The sequence below is a fragment of the Rhinatrema bivittatum genome, chromosome 8 (assembly GCF_901001135.1).
Source record: "Rhinatrema bivittatum chromosome 8, aRhiBiv1.1, whole genome shotgun sequence".
Lineage (NCBI taxonomy): Eukaryota > Metazoa > Chordata > Amphibia > Gymnophiona > Rhinatrematidae > Rhinatrema > Rhinatrema bivittatum.
The window spans coordinates 148,227,794-148,251,725 of NC_042622.1; the positions used below are offsets into that span (position 1 = coordinate 148,227,794).

General features: G+C 47.0%; 1 protein-coding gene across 2 annotated transcripts in view; it reads left to right on the forward strand.

The window, feature by feature from the left end:
- Positions 1-11,706: 11,706 nt before the first annotated feature.
- The window catches only part of CAPN1 (calpain 1), an 88,716-nt gene continuing 76,490 nt past the window's right edge, over positions 11,707-23,932 (forward strand). Inside the window, exons 1-2 of one of the 2 annotated variants that reach the window (XM_029611086.1) lie at positions 11,707-11,890; positions 12,125-12,148. The gene's annotated coding sequence lies outside the window, so the exon portion shown is untranslated. The remainder of the gene's footprint in view (positions 11,891-12,124; positions 12,149-23,932) is intronic. The other variant, XM_029611084.1, reaches the window with a different exon arrangement.

Sequence of the window (23,932 nt, forward strand, 5' to 3'; positions counted from 1 at the left end):
CTGGGGCTGCTCCGTGGCCCGTTAAATTTCGTCTCTGCTTGCCTGACGCTCCACACTAATGCAGGGGTAAGGGTAGGCAGTAAGTTAGCAGGTTAAACGCGCGGCAAAACTGCAGGTTTAAAAAGCGATAATCGGGGCGCACGTTACTGTATGGGAGGGAATAGCTAATCTGATCGTTTACATCTCATATACATGCCGCGGGCGGAAAGGGTTACCAGTTGATTTAAAGAGGCGGTAAGGATGGGTTAAAAGGGATAGTGAATCGCAGGTTGGACTAACGCGGCCAAATTGTGAGTAGAAAGCGGGTTAGAAGCAGGGTAACCGCGGCCGCACTTTACTGTATTGGCTTGAATGATTGCTAGAGTGTCTTTTAAGGATAAATTAGTCTTGTGAGGTTTTAGATTGCTGTAGTCTGATGATAAAAAAAAAATTATTATTATTATTATTATCCTAGTGTAGTCTTGTATGGGGCAGTGCCTTTGGATTTCTCATCAAGTGCTTCCTAGCTCTTGTCCATGTTTTTATATGTAAGAACTTTAACTTATCCTTAGCATGTCATGGAGTGTGAGCCCTTGGCTATGGCATGGCTGTTGCAGCCTGGCAGGCAAATCTGCTAGGCCCACACTAAAAGCAGGTGGACATGCTCTCACTGGGACAAGATCTAGGCTTCACTTATACCAGCTCTGTTCCCTGCAGGTTGAGTTCTTGGGTTCCAGGGGCCGGCATGGCTTAGGTGAGGGTCCCATGGAGTGGACAGGTGAAGTCAGATTAGGGCAGGCAGCAGACAAGCAGCAATGAGGTCTGGGCTGAGGTCAGGGCAGGCAGATATCAGGCAGGGTCAAGATCCATGCAGAAGTCAGGGCAGGCACAGATCAGGCAACATAGAATGCAAGGCAGAGGGATACAAGACACTGACAGCTAAGGGCTGGACTCAAGGCAAGGCAGGAGCTGGGACAAGGCTGGTTTAAAGGATATGGGATGTGTGAGCCCTCAGAGCTGCGGTGTAGTTGATACAGCCTCGAGGGAAGCCTCCAAGGCCTTCGCTGGCAGCTGACAAAAGCGCCTTGTAGCGGGATAGTCTGGAGTTTCACCTTTATCAGCCACCTCCTCCACAGGTTGAGCCCTTGGATTCTTGCAGTCAGCAGGACTTAAGTGGTTCCCTGGGGCAGAGGTGGTAGCTAGAGTCCAGAGAGATACCAGAGACAAGATAACAGCAGGCTTACAAATGTCAGAGAAGAGCCAAGGTTGGAGCAGGCAGCATGCAAGAGTAGTCAAGTCCAGGCTGGAGGTCAAGTCCAGATGGCAAGCAACTTAGATAGGTCAAGGCAAGAGGTCTGGGCCGGAGCAGCAAGCCAAGAGGAACACTGATGACAGTAACAAGGAAGACAGATGCGACGAGGCTGGACTGACAAGGCTGGATGAGGTGAGGCTGGCAGACAAGGCTTGGCGGAGGCAAGGATGGAAGTCTAACCATTACTGAGGCATTGGTTCATTGCTTGGCTAGGGTTTAAATATACAGTTGCGTAACATCATCTGTGGGTGCTGGCCATGGAGGTTCCCACCACGGGGCCTTTAAGATTAGGTGCACGCTGTGCATGTGTGCCTAAGGGGATCCTGGTGGCAACATGATGGCAGCATTCCTGCCACCACAAAGAGGATTCTGGCATCAGCAGTTCCTGAGCGTGAGTGAGCCGGATTTTGGGGACATCCCATGAGCCACCAAATTTAACAGCTGGAGACATGAAAGACAGGAACAAGGCAGGACAGCTGGAATGAAGCAAGGCAGGAACTGATGCAAGTCAAGGCAGGAACATGGATCAATGTGTATTGCAGCCTAGGCAGAGGATCTGTTGCTGAGGCATCTGCTAGGAGCTCGGCAGGGGTTTAAATACCCCCGCCGCACCATCACCTTGTGCCTCGCTGGTTTCCCCACCATGGGGCCTTTAATTGTGGCTCACTGGTACATGCATGCACCTAGGGGGAGGTGTCCTGATGCAGGGCCAATGGCATCGGGGTAGCCTAGCGCAGTGTCCTTGCTGCTGGGGTGTCTCGCGGCATGTAGGGCAGGGAGGATGTGTCACAAAGCGGGGGAGGAGGCGCCGGAGACATTGGGGTGAATGTGACCAGTTGTGGGTTACAATTTGGGGTGCTAGAGCACTCCACTTCCTACAGCTTTTTGATGAGCCATGACAGGTAGCAATTTGTAGGAGGATCCCTTATTCCTGGCTGCTCTTAGGCCCTTATCTCCAAGAGTTGTCTATTACTTCTGACTATTGGAAATGTGATCTCCTCAGTATGAGAAACCTAGTACCAGTCTTAAACTGGCTGAGATGGTGAGGAATCTATATTCCCTTCCCAGGGAAGAGAGAGAGATGGTGTTGGATTAGCTGGAGGGGGAGGGGGTGTTGTCTTTATCTTGTAAGACCACAATCAGCAGATCAAAGCATAGCATTCAGGGTTCCCACATAAGGATTTATAAGTGTAAGCTGTTGCCTATGTGCGGATACCCTCCCCCCCCCCCCCCCTTGGGTCTGGGGCAGTGAATCTGGCAGAATCTTAATACTTGTTACCTGTTATATGTGACCTAAATAGCCCAAGGATTCACACAATGCAATTTGTCTCATGTAAACAATTTATTAGAAGACACTTAGACTTACTATCAGAAATAATACTAACAAATTAGCACTCTTAGATAAGAAACTTATACTATAATCCTTGATACAGCATATACAGTACTTAAAATGATTAAGGTTTGCAAATGAACTCAAAGACATACACCTCATAATAACCTGGACTTGCTTAGAATGTTACTAAGAAACTGAGCTAGATACTCTAGAAACATACTCAGGAGATTATTCCAGTCTCACCACTGAAGATTCTCTGTCTCTGAGTTGTGAGTGAACCTGGAGTTCACGAAGGCTGTCTCTGTCTTTGGAAGCATGAGTTTGTGTCCTGGCTTGCCTGCTGAGCTGAGAGGACTTGTCTAGACCCTGTAGAGGAAAAAGGCAAGTTCAGTTCTGGTAGCAGCCAGGAGACTTCTCTTATGGGTAGTGCCCTCCAGGATACTGGATCCTGTCCATTAGCTGGGTGGCAGGGAGGGGTGGAATGACTCAGGGTCGTCGTCTTGATGGTGTGAATCTTGATAGTGAGTCCTCAGTCGTTGTCTTAGTGGTGTTAATTGATCTTCATAACCACCTGCCGAGCCCCTCTCATGCTGTTTTTAAGAGTCAGGATATGTATATTCAAGAGCTCATGCATATTAAAGCATGGGACACAAAACTGGGTTTCTTCTTCATTTCGAACTGCTGGATTCCCCCAGCTTGATCCTCATTCCCCCTTTGAAGGGTCATTTGTCTGTCACATGACAGAGAGCTGACCTGACCGACATGGCCTCCTTTCAGGATTAGAGGGTCCAGTTTGCAGGCAGTGCTCAAGACCTTAGGTCTGTCCCTACATGTACACACACACCAGGCCTGCATTGTTTTAGATCCTCTCTGTTTGCTGAGAGAAGATTTAATTCTTTAAGAGAGGCCTAGTTAAACAGTCGGTGCTAGCAGATCAGATAATTCAGTCACGTATTGCTACTCTGGTAGAAGTTCAACATCTGTATCTTTCTACAGAAATACAGGCCAAGGGTCCATTTAATGTGGATAAGTGCAAGGTGATGCATATAGGGAAAAATAACCCATGCTATAATTACACGATGTTGGGTTCCATATTAGGTGCTACAACCCAAGAAAGAGATCTAGGTGTCATAGTGGATAACACATTGAAATCGTCGGTTCAGTGTGCTGCGGCAGTCAAAAAAGCAAACAGAATGTTGGGAATTATTAGAAAAGGAATGATGAATAAAACGGAAAATGTCATAATGCCTCTGTATCGCTCCATGGTGAGACCGCACCTTGAATACTGTGTACAATTCTGGTCGCCGCATCTCAAAAAAGATATAATTGCGATGGAGAAGGTACAGAGAAGGGCTACCAAAACGATAAGGGGAATGGAACAACTCCCCTATGAGGAAAGACTAAAGAGGTTAGGACTTTTCAGCTTGGAGAAGAGACGACTGAGGGGGGATATGATAGAGGTGTTTAAAATCATGAGAGGTCTAGAACGGGTAGATGTGAATCGGTTATTTACTCTTTCGGATAGTAGAAAGACTAGGGGACACTCCATGAAGTTAGCATGGGGCACATTTAAAACTAATCGGAGAAAGTTCTTTTTACTCAACGCACAATTAAACTCTGGAATTTGTTGCCAGAGAATGTGGTTCGTGCAGTTAGTATAGCTGTGTTTAAAAAAGGATTGGATAAGTTCTTGGAGGAGAAGTCCATTACCTGCTATTAAGTTCACTTAGAGAATAGCCACTGCCATTAGCAATGGTTACATGGAATAGACTTAGTTTTTGGGTACTTGCCAGGTTCTTATGGCCTGGATTGGCCACTGTTGGAAACAGGATGCTGGGCTTGATGGACCCTTGGTCTGACCCAGTATGGCATTTTCTTATGTTCTTATGTTTGTGAAGTCAAAATCTATCTTGCTACATGCACAGTAGTGAAACTGTGGGTTTCTCCCTACACCTCTTTTTTCTAAAGTCTCTCTACTTAGGTAGCTATGTGCAATGATTTTGCGACTCGAGTCCTCCTGCGTTGGGTCCCTCATCTGTTGGAGGTAGCCATGATGACTTTCCCACAGGTATGTGTGCTGAGGGGGGAGGATGTGAACCTGCAGCTCCTGGATGGATTCTCGGCTGGTGAGTTTCATACAGTGGAGGTAAGTGATACTAGGAGCTCCTTTGGTCAGATCCCCCTTGTGGCTTGGCCCAGGCTAAATCAAGATGAAGCTACTGTGTTTACAACTATGCTCTCTGGAGCTTCCCCACAGAGTGATGGCCACTACAATCTTGACCCTTTCTAAAAGATTAACTATCCTTTGGAGTAGTTTTGGACCAAAGTACCAGTACTAGCTGGGGCTCTTTCCGAAGCTACAAGCAGTACTCAGGCAACTCTCTCCCTTCCTTGGGTAGGTATTCTAGGACAGTGGTTTTGGCTACTATGTAGTTGGCATGCTCCCTCACAGTGACTCTTGGAATCTTCTGCTCTAGGTGTTTGTATACCACTCATGGGGACTTCCTGGTCACCCTCTGTGTAGGCTTTGGATGTGATGGTATTAGGGTGCAGTGTCTCACATGTGCATGTGTCTCACATCAGCTATATGTCTCTACCTTGAAAAGCATTCAGGGGCTTAGTACGATTTATTTAGGTCTCCAATAAAGGGCTGAGAGTTCTCCTATTCTTTGGGTTCCTATACAGAATTCCAGACCTCTTCTTAGCATTTCCCCACATGGATACACTGTTCAGCCTCACTGTGCCCTGATCCTGTCTGCTATTACACCTTCCCACCAGCAGAGGCCTCCAAGTGTGCTCTATTCCAAGCTACCCAAGCCATCTCACTGGCCACCTGACTCAGCCTGTAGTACAGCCTCCTTTAGACCAGAGGTCCTCCCCAAGCTTCACAACCAACCTTGCTAAACTCTGCCTCACTACTTACACCACATTGAAGATCTAGCCCCATTTAACTGTGCCTTGCCAGAACCTAGATGCTGTTTCATGGAGTCACCTTTGGCTCTCTGACCTGGCCACTCTTACCTTGCTCCATGCTTTGTGGCCTCTGGGCCTTCTTGTATCTTGCTCCTTGTCCTGTGGCTTATCTAGGCCTTACCTTACCTTGTTACCTCTGGGCCTTCTGGCTCATTGTCCTTTGCGCTGTGACCTACTCAGGCCTTACCTTACCTTGTGGCCTCCAGGCCTGCTCTTACCTTAGGCCTTGCTCTTTGGCTTACTCAGGCCTTGCTTTGCTTAGTGGCCTCCGGGCCTTATTCTTAGTGGCCTACAGGTCTTGTGTGTTGCTGCCTTTGGGCTTCAGTGTTCTCTGCCCTGTGTTGGCCTTGTCTAGTCCTGCCCTATTCTGTCTTGTTTAGTCCTGCCCTTATCTAGTCTTCTTGTACCCTACCCAAACCAGTCCCTAGCATCCATTCCCTGCTTTGCCTTGCTACCCTCCTGTCCCAGTATCCAGTCCTCATCTCCTTGGCTGGTCCAGTATCCATTCTTTAGTTCCTTGCCTGTTCTAGTATCCAGTCCTCGGCATGTTCCAGTATCCAGTCCTTAGCTTCTTCCTTGTTCCAATATCCAGTCTGTCTTTGCACACTATGTCCATCCTGTACCTGATCTCAAGTTCTAGCTTGGGTCTGCTGTCCTTTGTCCAGCCTGTCCCGCCTTGCCCAGCTTCTTTCAGTTAAACCCTACTGGCCCCTAGAACCCAAAGGCTCATGGGAGGAGGCTGGCCAAGCAGAAGACCAGCCCAGCTTCCAGCCATAACCAACCATGATGTTCAGCCATCGTAGCCAAGTCCTGCTGGCCCCCAGAACCCAAGGGATCAACCTGCAAGGGAGAGGGCTGGCCAAGCAGAAGAAAAATCCAGCTCCTGGCCTGCTCCTGAGGGGATGTTTCCACAACCAGCCCACATGACAGGTATTTGCCTTATCTGCTTTAGGGATTGCTATCAGATATTTATCACATGCATTATCCTGGATTCATTGCCAACAACAATCAGGGTGTCATCTCTTGCTAACCATGACCCTGCGTATCAGCAGTCAATTCCTAGTAAAGGCCTTCCTATGCAGCAAGGGACTTTGGTTCCTCCTTTAGTCTGATGTCTGCCTACCTAGGCTGAGTAAGAGCAGAAAAGCCATTAAACTGCAACCAGGGTTACGCAAATATGGAGCCCCTAGGTTGATTGATGATTATCCCAAACAGCAATTAGTCTTTCCCTTCTAACATATAAAGAAGCTTTCTCATATCCAAAGAAAAAAGTAATATACGATACATAAGAGCTAAGTGATGGTATGGGCTGGGCTCATTTCCCACTGTTGAGGTCCTCTATGTATTTATATTTTTTGCTGTGTAATGCATGATCAGCAAGTGGAGCAAGCAGTGTCTGATCTCCAGTACAACCATTCCTGCTGGAACATTTTCTTTCATTATATAACAGGGAATAAGAACATAAGATTTGCCACCCTGGGTCAGACCAAAGGTCTATCAGTCACAGTATTCTGTTTTCAACAGGGGCCAATCCAGATCACAAGTACTTGGCAGGATCCCATAAGGTTGATAGATTCTATGCTGCTTACCACGGGGATAAGCAGTGGATTTCTCCAAGTCCATCTTTAATAATTGTTTATGGACTTTTCTTTCAGGCTTTTGCATTAGAAACTTAACTCCCATTTCTGACCCAGAGTTAAGTTTCCAGTGCTGAGAAAATCCAGGTTGGGCCAGCACATCCCTTTGCATTGGGAAGTACTACTTAATGGCCTCATTTGCATGAGATTTCCATGTGAGGCTGCTGAGCAGGATGTGGAACGCACATTTTCTATACACAAAATTCCTTGCTGCAGAAAATGTGAATTGAAGTGCAGATAGAAAGATACATTCAGCTGAACACACCTTTCTGCATCAATCTGAGGCCAAGGCACAGGAGAAGACTGACAAATTTAGTGTTCTCACCTCATGCATATCCAGGATAATTTATACTTATCTGGTGATTTTCTTAGTAAGAACTGAAACCAGCCATTTTAAAGAAATTTGTATTACATGTTTGTTTTAGTTATTTGAACTGAAATGTATCTGATTTTTTTTTTTTTTGGTGGGTGAATCTTTGTAAGATTAAAGAAAAAAGGAAAGTTAATATTTAAAGCTTTTTTATTTTATTTTATTTTTAATTGCATTTCAATGGTTACAAACAAAAGAATACATAGGATAATCATAATCATAGTCATATAACCACTCGTAGGAATTACTTCCTTATACTGACAGAGTATTCATAATACTATTATCCTATAGAAAGGAAATGTTAAGGAATTAGAGAACAGTTAAAGTTAAGTAAGCTTGGAGCATTTATACAGGAAATATTAAAAGTGAAAGTCACTTTAAAGCTTTATGAAAAATCCTGAAAAGGGAGAAAAAAAGTGGTTAATAGTGAAAAACATTCTGTTAAAGGAAATATATTACCTGTTCAATATTTCACTTGAAGTTGTTAAAGGTGTTTCTGTAACGTATTTAAAGAAATTTTACTTGTTACCAAAAGATGTTTCTTCAATTTATGTTCTTTTAAAAATACATTTTATTGAATTTGAGTCAAAGTATTTATTAGTGTAAATTAACATCAATTTTATTTCAGAATTTTATCATTATTTTCTCTACTACCAAATCTTATGGCACTTACTTCCCTCCCCTACCTCTGAGAAAACCACCGGTATTGTTAATTACAAATCAGAGCAGTGTTTTTTTGCATGACTGCCACTGGAGAAAAATGAGGGAGGTTACCGCTTTGGCCTGTGATAGTTCAAAAGCTCTCCCTTTCCTGTTCCATCCTGGAGAGTTACAATTATTTTGTTATTTAAACTTTCTTCCACTGTTATCCCTAGCTGGCTAGCGGGTCGATGCAGTATGGTGCGCTCGGCTGAGCGCACCGTTAGCCCCCGTTTGGCCGCGCATTTTCGATGCGCTATTTTTATCCTTTATACAGTAAGAGGTAATAGCGCGTGGAAAACGCGCAGCCAACCCCCCCGAAACGAATAGCGTTCGCAACATGCAAATGCATGTTGATGAGCCTATTTTTAGTTAGTCCCCTCGATACAGAAATAAAAATGTGCAGCCAAGCCGCACATTTTACTCTGAAATGAATGCCTACCCAAAGGCAGGAGTTAATTTCGGCCGGCACCAGGAAAGTGTACAGAAAAGCAGTATTAAGTCGGAGGCCCCAAAAATAAAAAAAATCTTTAAAAAAAAAAAATCGGCCTGCGGTTTGGAAAATGGACGCTCAATTTTGCCGGCATCCGTTTTCCGAACCCGTGGCTGTCAGCAGGTTCGACAACCGATGCCGGTAAAATTAAGCGTTGGCTGTCGAACCCGCTGCATAGTGAATCACGCATCCAGGAGAGTGGCCTGGGTGCGCGTCGGGAGAGCGGGCGCTCGCCTCAGAGCGGCGGCTCTCCCACGCCCTTTACTGCATCGGCCTGTGAACTCTTGGCTAGGTCGTTAGTGAGAGGTTGGTCATTAGGAGTGGAACAGCAGACTGTAAACAAGGGAAGCCAGGGTTCAAATCCCACTGCTACTTCTGGTGACATTGAGCAGGTCACTTCACCCTCCATTGCCTTAGATACAAACTTATTGGGAGATGCATCAAGCCACAGTATGTGGACTCCAGCTACACCCACAACAAACTCTCTCACCACTGTTGAGGGGGTCTTATCCAGTCACCAAACAGGCCTTGAACTCACATTTCAACTGAACTTTATTGGAATTTGTGAAGGGGGGTGGGGTGGCACTGAATCCCTGATGCCACTAATCTTATACCTTTGGGAAGGGGTGGGGCTCATCACCACACAGGCACTTTACTCACTTTTGTTTACTTTTGGGGAGTCGGGGCTGCCTTGAGTGATGGCCCCAGGTTGAGTGGGGGGAGGGGGAAAACTAACCCCTACTCAATTTCCTCATTTTGCTGCGGCAGGTTTTTTTTTGTTTTGCCAACAACCTTGAGCTGCTCATTTGTCGTCATTCCCCCCCCCCCCCCGCCTGAAAGTGGGACCCTCCCTGTCTAAATCGCTCTCTAACCTACAGCGACAACACCAGCTCTGCTGCGTGCATTACATTACCTGAGGAGGGATTAAAACACTTGCTGTCTCTGTCCCCCAACACTCCTTTTATAAGCTTTCAATGTTTGGGTGGGTGAATGTTTACGTCTGAGTCTGTGCCTGCATATGTTTGTGTGTAGTTAGTATTACTGAGTGGCTGTGATATACCCAATGCTATACAAGAGAATGAAGGTAAAGTAAAGAGACCTCACCCTATGATATAGATCTTATGGTCCTCTCAAAGCATGCTGAGTATTGGAGAAAGTGCATGGGATGAGGAGCTGTCTCTTGACTGGATCCTGTTTGAAGCTGTGTTACTGTTGCCTTTTGTTGTCTTCCCTGTTTAATCCAGCAGTAGGCAGAAGTGATAGGGGCATGGTGGGGTTCAGCAGTTGGAGCTGTTACTCCTTAACTGCCTCTCATTCAGGCCGATTCATAAAGTCCGCGTTCGCCCGCTCTCCTGGTGCGCGCACAGGCGAGTGGCCTGTGCGCGCGATACAGTATTCAAATGAGGCCTAGCGGTAAAAACGGGCAAAAGGAGGCGCTAGGGACACTAGCGCATCCCTAGCGCCTCCTTTTTGACAGGAGTGGCGGCTGTCAGCGGGTTTGACAGCTGACGCTCAATTTTGCCGGCGTCTGTTCTCAAGCCTGCTGACAGCCATGGGCTCGGAAACCAGACGCCGGCAAAATTTCTGTGCAGCCTCCGACTTAATATCGCCATGATATTAAGTCGGAGGCTGCACAGAAAAGCAGTAAAAATTGCTTTTCTGTGCACTTTCCTGGTGCCGGAAGAAATTAGCGGCTACCTATGGGTCGGCGCTAATTTCTGAAAGTAAAATGCGCGGCTTGGCTGCACATTTTACTTTCTGAATCGCGCGCGAATACCTAATAGGGCCATCAACATGCATTTGCATGTTGCGGACGCTATTAGGTTCGGCGGGTTGGACGCGCGTTTTCCGCCCCTTACTGAATAAGGGGTAAGGGAAAACACGCGTCCAATGGCAGGTAAACAGTCCGCTCCATCAGAGCGCACTGTACTGTATCGGCCTGATAGTCTGAGAAAGTTAGCTGACCAGTCTTTGCTTCCTGCCTCAGCTCTTTGTGGCAGGGGTTAGGGTTGCCAATTGGCTTTAAAGTTTCTCCAGCAGTCTGAGCCAGTCCTGCGTACTTGTGACTTGGATTGGCCACTCTTGGAGACAGGATACGGGGCTTATGGACCCTTGTTCTGACGCAGTATGACATAGCTTATGTTCTTATGGTTTTAACTTCATTGCATATTGGGACTAGAAGCTCCTGATGTTTTTATTACGGGGAATCAGAACTTCACATTCCAAGCATGAGGTGTGGGTTAGTGGATCAGCTAGGGGTGTGGGTAGGAATGCGTCAAACCTACTACAACACAGCTATAAAGTGACTCTTTTGAAAAAAAAGATTTAAGTATGTCCTGGATTTCTCCTAACTCCATTCTAATAAAGGGCATGTAGATAAGACTATACCTTGAGATGTAAATTAAAAAAAAAAAAAAATTGGCTAAGTGTCTCTTTTTGAATTGGGCCACTCGCCAGCTCTGCGGCAGCCTAGTCCTAGCTTATGTTTGTGCTTTACTCCTTAATTTGAAACAATTTACAATAGGCATCTAAGAAGCTTTTATTCTCATAACAATGATCTTCAAACACAAACTGTGCTGTGTATGTGTGAGAAGATCAGGTTGATTTCTATAGGCTAAAGAGTATTTGCAAGTTTTATCAGATAGTTGCCTTACTTAAGAGTACTCCTTTAATTAATGGCGCAGGGTGTCGTTTTGCCTATTAAAGCAAAGTAGGCATGGTTTTGTGGTGCCTGCGCCCTGCTAGGTGTTCCGCTCCCCGCCTGCAAAAAGGTGGGCAGCGCAGGATTGGGTAGGGTGCCTGAAGGTGCCGAAAATCCTTAATGCTGGGGCGGCTGTCGTCTGGTGCTAAAAGTCTGATGCTGGCCCTTTAAGGAGCTTCTACTCTTCCCCTGCCCAGCTCACACCGCAGAGCCTGCAGCCTGGGAGAGGCTGACAGGGTGGTGACTGGGCTACAGCAAAACCTTTCATAAACAAGTGGGACAGGCAAGAATCCCCGAACTGCCATCTTCTCCTCCCTACCAAATCAAAGAAAGACTAAGTGAAACACCCCCAGAGTGGGACGCAGTCAGTTCCCTCTGACTGCTGCAGGGAAGGTAAGAATCTTTATCTCAATATATTTAGACGTTAAGTCTGGGGAGGGCTTTCGACAGGAAAACATTTACAGGCTGCGAGGCCGAGAGAGATATTTTAAGGCTGTACTCCCTGGCTGCTAGATCCTTCTGATTGTCTCTGATGCGGCTTCTTTTAATGTTATTCCTGGTTCTCTTTCTCTTTTATGCACGATGGAATTTTTTTGATGTTGGGTTCCTCCTCCTCCCCTTCCCTAGACAAACACTTTGTTGCAGTGAAAGGTGCGTAATATTTCACTACAGTCCCACCCAATGTCTGGTTGTATTTGTGCTTTATATGTAACAGTGTGACGCAGATCTGGTAAAGATCTCTGCTGGTAACAGTAAAATGATGGCAGAAGAAGACCCAGTTGGCTAATTCAGTCTCCTCTGCTTTTCAGTTGTCTGCCCATGGAGTTCTAATAAGCTGCAGGAAATTCTGGGGACAGTGACATGGCAGAGCTAATGAGGGGCAGGGGAATGGTAGTGATAGTAACACAGTGTGACCTCCTAGAGCTTCAGAGTGGCAGGGAATCACAGGGATAATGTGACATCACAGTCTGAGCAGCAGGGAATCCTAGGAAGAGTGTGATGATATAAAGTGAGTAGTAAGGGGAATCACAGGCACAATGACCTTATTTTATGATGATTTTTTTTAAAGTTCTGTTTTCTTGTTTTTACCTTTAACTTGTATTGATCTTGTGTTGTCTTATGTTTCTCTGATATGTTATGTTAGGATGTCTTGTTATGTGATTTCATATATCTTTTAATGTTGATTTTAGATATTTTATGGTCTTCTGTTTATGATATCCTGTCATGTAATTTAATGGTACTTATTTTAATATTATATTATTTTTATGGCTCCTTGTTTTCATTGTTTTAATATTGTTTTAAAATTTGTTCTTCCTTGTCTCGAGTTCATATTGGAAAGATAGGTTATAAATCAAGTTTGCTTATCGTAAATGGGGCTCTCCATAGACAGAATGAATCATCCATGACACGTGGTGCTGAACAGGCACATCTCTCTATCTCAGTAAAGTTTTATGACTGAGCATGTGTTTTCACAGGACAAGCAGGATGGTAGTCCTCGTATATGGGGTGACATCATCAGGATGGAGCCCAATCACGGAACACTTTTATCAAAGTTTCTAGAACTTTGACTGGCACCTACTGGGCATGCCCAGCAGGGGTCCCTCTTCAGTCTTCTTTTTTCCGCACAGCAGTAGCCACGCGGGTTAAGGAGCTCTCGAGATTCCTCACGGAACTTCTTTAAAAATTTTCAAAAAAATTCTACCCATAGGGGTCCCCCTATTGATATCCATACTCCGCGGTCGAAAGGTAAGGGTTTACCCTTGTTGCGGTCGATTCCCGTTCAGTTATCACTTCAGGGCCTACTGGCCATCGACCGCACCATGGCTAAATTTTTGTCGGAGTCATGGCGTCGGGTTTTCATCAGTGCCCCGAATGTACTTGAACAATGTCCATCACTGACCCACATGGGGTCTGTGTTTTGAGTTTGGGGTCCGACCACAATGTCCTAACTTGCACCAAATGTGCCCAAATGACACCGAAGGGCTGTAAGGCTCATTTAGAGAAAATGGAGTTTCTCTTTCAGTCAAAAACCCTGACTCCATCAATAGCTTCGACTTCGTCCGAGCCGGTGCCATCGACCTCTCGCCAGCACCGGGATACCGCTGCTGCCCGACCGACATCGACGATTCCAGGGTGTCGATTGCCTCCTCAAGAAAAGGACCGAGAAGATCATCATGAAAAACATCGACACCGTTATTGCAAGGCTCAGTCCACTGATCCAGGCAAGTCCTCGGCATCAATGTTGACAGAGCCACTGACAAAGAAGCCCCGTCCAGAAAAGGCCCCATCCACTTCTGCTACCGGGTCACTGAGGCGTTCCCCCATCTTCAGAGGTGCCGGAGGGTCCACCTTCACCGGTGGACCCTCCGGCTATGCCAATGCTGCCTCCTACTCTGGTGCCGGGGTTCCACGCCCCAGGCTTCCATGAGGAATTGGATTGGATGATCCAAGAGGCCATCGGTAAAGCACTTCAGGGCTTCTATTCTCCATCAATGCCGGTACCGGCCCCCGAGCCAGTCACTGATCAGATTCCTGTAGCACTCGCACCACTTCTGGGTAGACTGGATGCGTTGATCGGTGCCCTTCCACCGATGGAACCGAGGGCACCGGTAGCTCCGATGCCTTCCATACCGATTCCATTATCATCGGATGATGAGGAAACATCAATACCCATTCCACCATCTGGGATTGTACCACCAACTCGTCCATCGATGTCACTGGTCCCCTCGGTGCCTCCATCGATGCCATCAGTTCCTCCATTGATGCCGTCGGTGCCACCTCTGATGCCACCGATGCCTAGACCTGGTCCTTCAGGATTAGCACCTTTTCTCCCCGCTGAGGACCCACTAGGTGCTGGAGATCTGCCTTATGATCCTTGGACCGATGATTCATCCCAAGATACAGATGATCTACCATCAGAGCCCTCTCCCCCAGATGAAAGATGATGTTCTCCACCAGAAGATCTGTCTTTTATTAATTTCATCAAGGAAATGTCTGAAACCATTCCCTTTCAACTTCAGACAGAAGAGGACTCTAGGCACAAGATGCTGGAAGTACTCCAATTTCTAGATGCTCCTAACGAAATCATGTCTATACCTATTCATGAAATCCTGCTCGATCTCCTGAAGAGAAACTGGGAGCATCCATGTTCGGTTCCACCTGTCAACCGCAAGACAGATGCCACCTATCTTGTGCAGTCAGCTCCTGGGTTCCAAAAGCACAGTTGGATCATCACACTGTTGTTGTTGTTGTTGTTGTTGAATCAGCCCAGAAGAAGGCACGACGTTCAAAACCTCATTCCTCCATACCTCCAGGAAAAGAACAAAAATCCCTGGATGCTTTTGGCAGGCGTGTCTTCCATGGCTCAATGCTCTATCTCACATTGCCTCTTACCAGTTATACATGACCCAGTATAACAGAGACCATTTTAAAAGGATCCAGGATTTCTCTGATTCTTTACCAGAGCAACTCCAGGCTCAACTTCATATTCTGGCTCAGAAAGGTCTGGATGCTGGAAAGCATGAGCTCCGCACTGCCTATGATATCTTTGACACTGCCTCTAGAGTGTCTGCAGTGGGGATTAGTGCAAGAAGATGGGCCTGGCTCAAATCCTCAGACTTAAGACCAGACGTCCAAGACAGGTTAGCAGATCTACCCTGTGTGGTGATAACCTCTTTGGGGAAAAGATCCGAGAGACCGTGGCACAGTTGAAAGACCACCATGAAACGCTTTGCCAACTTTCTTCTGTGCCGTCTGAGTTTCCTTCCGCCCCTAAGAGAACTTTCAGGCATGACTCTAAGCGGCTGGCCTACAAACCAAGGAAATGTTATCCTCCGGCTTCTAGAGGAAGCCCTTCTAGACCTTACCAAAAAGGTCAATCCAGGCAGACTCTGCCTCAGAAGTCTCAGTCAGCTTCTCAGCCTGGACCAGCGTCAGGATTTTGACTCCTTCCTAGAGAGTGTAAGCCAATCTCCTCTTCCATCCATACCGGTCAGCGGTCGGCTCTGCCACTTCAACAGCGTTTGGCATACAGTCACCACAGACCAGTGGGTATGTGCAGTGTTCACTCAGGGTTACCACCTAAATTTCCTGACTGTTCCAGCAGACTCTCCACCTCGGCTGACATGGGGGACGTCCGACCACTCTCCCTTGCTTGAACAGGAGGTTTCATCCCTCAATTCTCGAGCAATAGAACCAGTGCCCCTCTCCCAGCAGGGACAAGGGTTTTATTCACGGTATTTTCTAATACCAAAAAAGTCAGGTGGAGTACGCCCGATATTGGACCTCCACGCCCTAAACACATTTTTGCAGAGAGAAAAATTCAAAATGGTAACCTTGGGCTCTCTACTCCCTTTCTACAAAGAGGAGATTGGCTATGCTCTCTAGATCTCCAAGATGCTTACACACATATCTTAATTACTCCAGCTCATTGCAAGTACCTGCGATTCTTGGTTGGCCCTCGTCACTTCCAGTACCGTGTACTACCATTCGGCCTAGCGTCCACTCCATGAGTATTCTCCAAGTGCCTGGTGGTGATCGCAGCCTTCCTCAGGAATCAGGGTGTGCATGTCTACTCTTATCGCGACGACTGGTTGATAAGGGCTCCGACTCAGCTGGGCGCACTAACCTCCCTGCGTCTCACTATCCACACCCTGCTCTCCTTAGGGTTTCTAATCAACTATCCCAAATCCAAGACAGTTCCTTCCCAAACCCTATCCTTTATAGGGGCCGACCTAAACACCAGACAGGCGAAAGTCTTCCTCCCCCAGGATCATGCTTTCACCATAGAATCTTTGGCGCATCACCTACAGACTTGAGTATCATCAACTGCTCGTCACTTCCTCATACAGCTGGGTCATATGGCGTCCTCCGTGCATGTCACTCCGATGGCTCGCCTAGCCATGAAAGTGATGCAGTGGACCTTAAAATTCCAGTGGATTCAAGCTTGTCAGCCAATGTCCAGCATAATCCAGGTTACCAAACAGCTCAGTCTGTCACTGGCCTGATGGATACACCACTTCAATTTCATTCAAGGCCTTCCATTTCAGGCTCCAGAACCTCAAATTACTTTAACAACAGATGCATCCAACCTCGGGTGGGGTGCACATGTAGGCGACCTGCAGTCCCAGGGAACCTGGTCTCCAGAGGAAGCCAAACGCCAAATAAATTTCCTGGAGCTGCGGGTGATCAGATATGCTCTCAAGGCCTTTCAGGATTGCCTATCAAACAAAGCCATCCTGATTCAAACCGCCAATCAGGTTGCGATGTGGTACATCAACAAACAAGGGGGAATGGGTTTCTACCTCCTGTGTTAGGAAGCTGCACAGATATGGGCATGGGCCCTTTCCCACTCGATATACCTCAAAGCAACTTACTTGCCGGGAGTGGACAATGTGTTGGCGGACAGGCTGAGTCGCACTTTCCATCCACACGAGTGGTCTCTCAACCCCCCGATAGCAGACACAATATTCCAAACGCTGGGGTTACCCTTGCATAGACCTCTTTGTGTCGGTCCACAACCACAAAGTAGACAACTTCTGCTCTCTCATTCGCAGTCACCACTCACAACCAAGAGATGCCTTTGCCCTCTCCTGGTCCAGCGGTCTCCTTTATGCTTACCCTCCACTTCGTCTCATTTCAAAGACACTTGTGAAGCTCCGGCAGGATAAGGAATTAATGATCCTGATAGCTCCCCACTGGCCACGCCAGGTGTAGTTTCCAATCCTCCAGGACCTATCAGTACACCGGCACATTCCTCTGGGAAAGGATCCCCTTCTAATATCTCAGAACAAAGGGTACCTGCGTCACCCCAACCTCCAGGCTCTATCTCTGATGGCCTGGATGTTGAAAGGTTAATACTCCAACCTCTTAACCTTTCAGAGTCGGTATCCCAAGTCCTGGTGGCTTCACAAAAGCCTTCAACGAGAAGGTCTTATTGCTCTAAATGGAAGAGGCTTACGGTCTGGTGTACTTCCATGTCCATAGACCCCTTCACTTGTTCCACTGTGAGGTTCCTAGACTATCTCTGGCACCTGTCAGAGTTAGGCCTAAAAACTTCCTCAATCAGAGTGCATGTTAGTGCAGTATCTGCATACCATAAGGGTATAGGAGATGTGTTGAAATGGAAACAACCCTTAGTATCACATTTCATGAGAGGCTTGCTCCATTTAAACCCTCCACTGTGCCCTCCTGCCCCTGCTTGGGACCTTAATGTGGTTTTGGGATGGCTCATGAAACCCCTCTGTTTGAGCCTCTCCACTCCTGTGATCTCCGCTATCTCACCTGGAAGGTAGTTTTTCTTCTTGCGATCATGTCCACTCCCAGAGTTAGTGAAATACAGGCATTAATTACCTACCCACCTTACACTAAAATTCTGCATGACAGGGTAGTGCTCCGCGCACTCACCCTAAATGTTTGCTGAAGGTAGTGTCGGAATTTCATATTAACCAATCTATTATCCTACCTATCTTTTTACCAGGCCCCATTCAAACCCAGGAGGACAGGCTCTGTATTCTTTGCACTGCAAACGTGCTCTAGCTTTCTATCTGGACTGCACGTCGGCCCACAGGAAATCCACTCAATTGTTTGTTTCTTTTGATACCATCAAATTGGGAAATCCTGTGGGAAAGCAGACCCTCTCCTCCTGGTTGGCGGAATGCATTTCTTTTTGCTACCAGCAAAGAGGCATTCCTCTACAAGACCGTGTAAAAGCACACTCTGTCAGGGCCATGGTGACGTCAGTAGCGCACCTCCGTTCGGTGCTGCTTGCTGATATTTGTAAGGCTGCTACCTGGAGTTCTCTCCATACCTTCGCAGCCCATTATTGCTTAGATAAGGCTGGCAGACAGGATTCCATCTTTGGCCAGTCCATTCTACGCAACTTGTTTTCAGTTTAACTTCCCAACATCCTTCCATCGATCCGTTCAGGGCTCAGGATGCCCTCCTAACCAAATTTCCATCCCTGTTGTTGTGCCTGTTGCGCGACTTTGGGTGCATTTGGTGCTTTGCTCGGGCATCCTCAGCTCGGTACTCACCCATATGTGAGGACTACCATACTGCTTGTCCTGTGAGAAAGCAGAGTTGCTTACCTGTAACAGGTGTTCTCACAGGACAGCAGGATGTTAGTCCTCACGAAACCTACCCGCCACCCTGCAGAGTTGGGTTCATTTACGTTTTCTTCTTTTATTTTCGCATGTACTTTTTACTATAAGATGAGACTGAAGGGGGACCCCTGCTGGATGCAGGGTTGGTGCATTGCTGGACATGCCCAGTAGGTGCCAGTCAAAGTTCTAGATACTTTGACAAAAGTGTTCTGTGATTGGGCTCCATCTTGATGTCACCCCATATTTGAGGACTAACATCCTGCTGTCCTGTGAGAACACCTGTTACAGGTAAGCAACTCTGCTTTGCCTGCTGAGCCCCTCAGTCAGTTGTAGAGCTTAGCTTTAGCTAGGTAGTCTACTCTTCAGGGATGCAGGTATTAAGCATAGCTGATTCATCCTGCAATCTGTGGAGAATCCTATTTATATTAAGCAAACTTGCCTTCTCCATCAACAAGCAGGGCTAAATTAGCCATGACAAGTGGGGAGTCCCAAGTTTAGGGTTGCATAGGCGCATTTACTGAATAAGCAACCTAGACCCCTGTGGCGAGTGAACTGCTAGGTGAACAGGCTGTGCAGAATTTTGCCCAAAGTTACTGTCGCTTCTCGAGAGATTGCCCAGGCAGTAGTGGGACATTAAGGTGTGAACTGAGGACCAAGTTGCAACTTTGCAAATGTCTTCAATGGAAATGGCTCTTAGGTGATCCACTGTTGTAGCCATCACTCTTACTTGATGAACCTTGACAGAGTCTGTGCTTTGAAGGACAGCCAGTGCATTAGGAATGTGCTGTTTGAAACACAGACAATGTCAATAATAGGCATTGTTTATGTCATTTCAAGTTGTTTTCTAAACTAAACAATACAAACCTCCCCCACCAAATTTAATGTGTTTTCTTTTCTTTTTTTTGTCTGCACTATTACAAATATTGTGCACAGGTTCCCTGGACATACCTAGGAACCCAGGGGACTCTGGAGAACCCCATTCCCTCCCCCCCCCCGCTTCCCTTGGAGGTTGCCAAAGTTCCCCCCAAAAGGTAGCAGTAACAAACAAAAAAGTCTTGTTCCCATGTCCTTCCCCGAAACTTCAATCCCTCCCTTTTGTTTAAAAAAAATAGCTCCCCCCTTGCTGCCAACCTCCACTTCACCCACCCTAGACCAATCCCCCAAACCCAGACTTACTAAAATAATTCTGGTGGTCTGGTGTGGGCCTGGATGCCACCCCTCTGCTCCCCTATCACATGACAGGGGCATAGGGCGGCCAGAACCATTTTAAGAAATGGCAAGTGCCAGGTGTGGGAGTGAAGGGGTAGCCCTCAGGCCCCCACTAGATCACCAGAATGATTTTGGTAAGTCTGCGGGGGGGGGGGGGGGCAGTTATGAGGGTGGGCTTGGGTGAGTGAGTGGGGGCTGCTTGGCAGACGGCTATTTTTTAAACAAAAGGGAAGGGTTGGTTGGGGATGGGATATATATATAGCTAATACTCTTTTGGGGAACTATGGCTGCCTCCGGGGGGAGTGAGATGGGGTCGCTGAAGACCCTGGGATCTGACACTCAGGTTTTTGTTTTTCATTTTGGAAAATAGTGCGTGCTATTTGCAAATATTGCACACTGTCTGCATATACTAATAGAGATCTGGGTGGAGACTTTGGTCATCTCAGATGGGAACATTTCCAGGGAATGCCCCAATTGGTGGTGGCCCATGCTCTATACTTGGGATGTTGGTCAGGTTCCTCCACAAGAAGGATAGCCTGCTCAATTGAGGCAGGCTAGTTTCCACTGCTGAGAATTCTGATGGGAGTCCCTGCATCATTGAAGCTGGAGGGACTCCCCATTGAGGGAACAAATCCAACATTCTAGACAGGAGAGGCTGAAGGATGTCCCCCTTGTCACTGGCTGCCAGTGAGGTAGAGAAAGTCTTCACTAATTCAGCTACTGACCTGGAGTTGATGAAGACATTCTCTTCTTACTCCAGTACCAACAGTACCTGAACATTATCCACTAAGTGCCAAAAAGTGGAATATAAATAAGATGTAGGCTCATCCTCATGAGAAGCACATAAGGGACTCCAGAAGAAAGCTCCCACATGGACTATTTGTGCTAAAGACCGCATGGAGACCAAAGGTAAAATGGAGTAGATAGGGTCCAGAATTTCTGAATGTAGTGGGAGGGACCCCAGTTGAGTGTTGTCAGGCAGATGACATTGCAGGGGCCCCAGAAAGCCTGGGATCTGAAAAGAGGCGAGATAGAGACAAGGGTGCCAATCCAAAGAAGGGCATCTGTGAAGCGAATCCACTGGGGTTCACCCCCACTGCTTTTGCGTTGACTGCACTAGGGGCTGGTGCTTTGATGGTGCTGATGGCACATGCACCACTGGCTCCGAATGAGTCAAAAAGCACTGTGCCTTTGGTGCTGACAAATGCCATTTAGAGGGGGAAGAGGCCTGGGAATGCGCTGGGTTGTGTGCTGGCTCCTGCACTCACTGCTTTTGTGCTTTGCCTGGCCCATGGGCTGCGGCAGATGTCTAGTGCCTCAGGGGAGCTCTGCTTGTGGAGCTTCTGCTTCACTCGATATGGAAGGAACCCGAGGAGGCCCTGCTCCCAGAAGAAAAATGGTTCCGGATCTTCTTAGACTTGCTGAGCTTTTCCAACCCAGTTTCGCTGAGTTCTAGGTGACTTATGACTGTGGTCCAAACAGCAGTCGTGATCACGTTTCATGCACAGTTTCCTTACACAGAGACTACATGCTAGCAGAATACCTCACCTTTTGAGGTTTGGGGTTTTTTTTTTTCCCGTTTAGATTTAGCTCATGCCTTTTCATTGGTAGGCTAAGATGAGTTACAAATTCAGGTACAGAAGGTATTTCCCTATCTCTGGAGGGCTTAGAATATGAGGCCCTGAAGTAATAAACTGTACTAAGCTTAGCATGGTTTTGAACTCGTTTCAGCATGGATTTTTCTGCACTAACTTAACCCAAATATTTTATATGGCTTTTAGTGCGGAAATAATCTGCACTAAAACATGAGTTATAACCTGGGCGAAGATTAGCATGGATACATGCAAATCCCATGTTAATGAAAGTATTAGCTATTACCCTGTAATGCAAAGAGCCATGTTAAAGGTCTGACTGCTTAGCTCACATTTTCTTAGAGTAGGAAATTTAACTCCTGAGTCAGAGATGGAGAAAAAATTAACTCTCATTTCAGGTATGGTGATTTTTCAGGAGTTCTTGGACCTGCGCTGCCTTACCCACATGAAAACCAATCACCTGTTGGATTGCTTTTAAGCCCTGTTATACTTACAGTAGATACTGCGATCCTGAAATTAATTTTGTTCTATGATTGGATTATAACAATGTAAAGCTTTAATTCTGTGCTTGCAGTTGGATTTCCAGTTTCCCTGGCTCTGAGACTTCAAGGTTTTGAGCCCCATCTCTCTCACCCAATTCTGACAGGCTGCCCCTCTCAGTCTCTCCTGTCCTCTGACCCCCTTCCTTCTTGGTCTCCATGTCTCACCCCTTTATTACCCCCTCCTCTCCCTCTTCCAGCTAGCCACTGTTTCCTGGGCTAGCCTTAGAAACACTGCAATCAGTGTCAGAAACTAAGAATTGTTCTCCAAGACAAGCAGGATGGTAGCCTTCACATATGGGCGACATCATCCGATGGAGCCCAGCAAGGAATAACTATGTTTCTAGAACTTTGACTGAGGCTCACTGGGCATGCCCATGGCATACTTCTATACCACACTTCCATGCGGGGTCTCTTCAGTCTTTCTTTTTTTCTGCGAAGCCCATAGGTCACAATTCAAGCCTCTTCACTTTTTTTCTGAATCATTTGTATGTTTTTTTCCTGCAATTTTTTCAGCTTTGGCAGTCCGTTGTGCGATCCTGCTGTCTCTTCCCTCACAGTTCCCTAGGTAATATTTTTCAATGTTTTCCATTTGCTGCTGTTCCTCGGGAAGGTAGGGCCATCTGTGCCCACCAACCATTGACCCTCTGCCACCATCAAGTTACATTTTGCAACCCTTTTGTTTTGCTCTGACATGTCTAGTAGGTTCCAGCAGTGCCCTCTGTAGCAGGACCATGTCTATCAAGGATCCCCATGATAGATGTGCTCTGTGATCTCAGGCATTGCATGATGTTTGGGGGTACCGCAATGACCCCAAAAGGATGGCAGTTCCAATTGGATTTCATAGATTGTCTTTTTGGGCACTGGAAATCTAATCCAATGGCATTAGCATTGGAGGTATTGTCGTCTAAGCACCCTGGATCCGCAGTGATGGTGGGAGAGCCATTGGCATCGGTAGCCGGTATGTAACTCAGAGATAGACTATCATCCAACTCCTGTTCGAAGAGGGCAATGGGTTCTACCACTTTGATCTCAGTATTGAGGAGGACTCATGCCGAGCATCAAGGGAAGCTGAAGAAGCATCAGCGGCAGGCCCCATCAATGCACAGTGCTGGGAGTAGGGCCAGTGCCTGCCGAGAACACTCCTAAACGGTCCCACGATGAGTAGAGCTCATCCTCTACACATACTGAGGATATGCACCAGTCTCCACTGAATCTAGTGTCTGCCACCAGTCCTCTCAGTTTCAAAGAGGATGTAGCCACTTCTACCTTCCAGTTGGTGTTCACATTGGCTATTTTCGAGGAGGAACTGGAGGAAAGGATCCAGCAAGCTGTGGAAAAGGCACAGCAAGGACTCTGTTTGAGGCATCGAGGGCACCAAGGATGGTATCAATGTTCCTCGAGCTGCTGCTCGATTCCCTCCAGGGGCTCACCGGTGCTGCATCAACACTGGTTCCCCTTACTGATACCAATCACCAATGCCCAGAGGACTAGCCCATTGCTAATTTATGGCCCCTTAGGCGAGGAAGCTTCCCTGAGATGTCTAGGTTCCTCAAGGTTCAGGTCCCAACAGCCAATTGCATAGGTTCATGACCCACTGGCTGAGGACAGAGCACCACGATAGCTCTCCCCTGCACAATGCAGCGAGTTGGGATCTCAGTATTCCTGGGGGTATAGCTACGACTCTGTGGATGTCTCTGAAGAGGAGATATCCATGGGTCTCCTTGCTGACACCCCCTCCCCCGCCCCTGAAGACCTCTCCTCAGGTTTTATAAGGGAAATGGTTGAGACTTCCAATTATGTTGCAGATGGAGGAATAGGCCAGGAAGAAGATGCTGGACATCCTCCAGTATGTGGAACCCCCTAAGGAAATTGTGGCAGTCCCAATTCATGAGATCCTCAGGAGGTATTGATGTGGATATGAGACAACTCCCTTAGACTGACTCCTGTCAATAAGAAGGTGGACACTGTTGATCTTTACTAAAAGGCTTC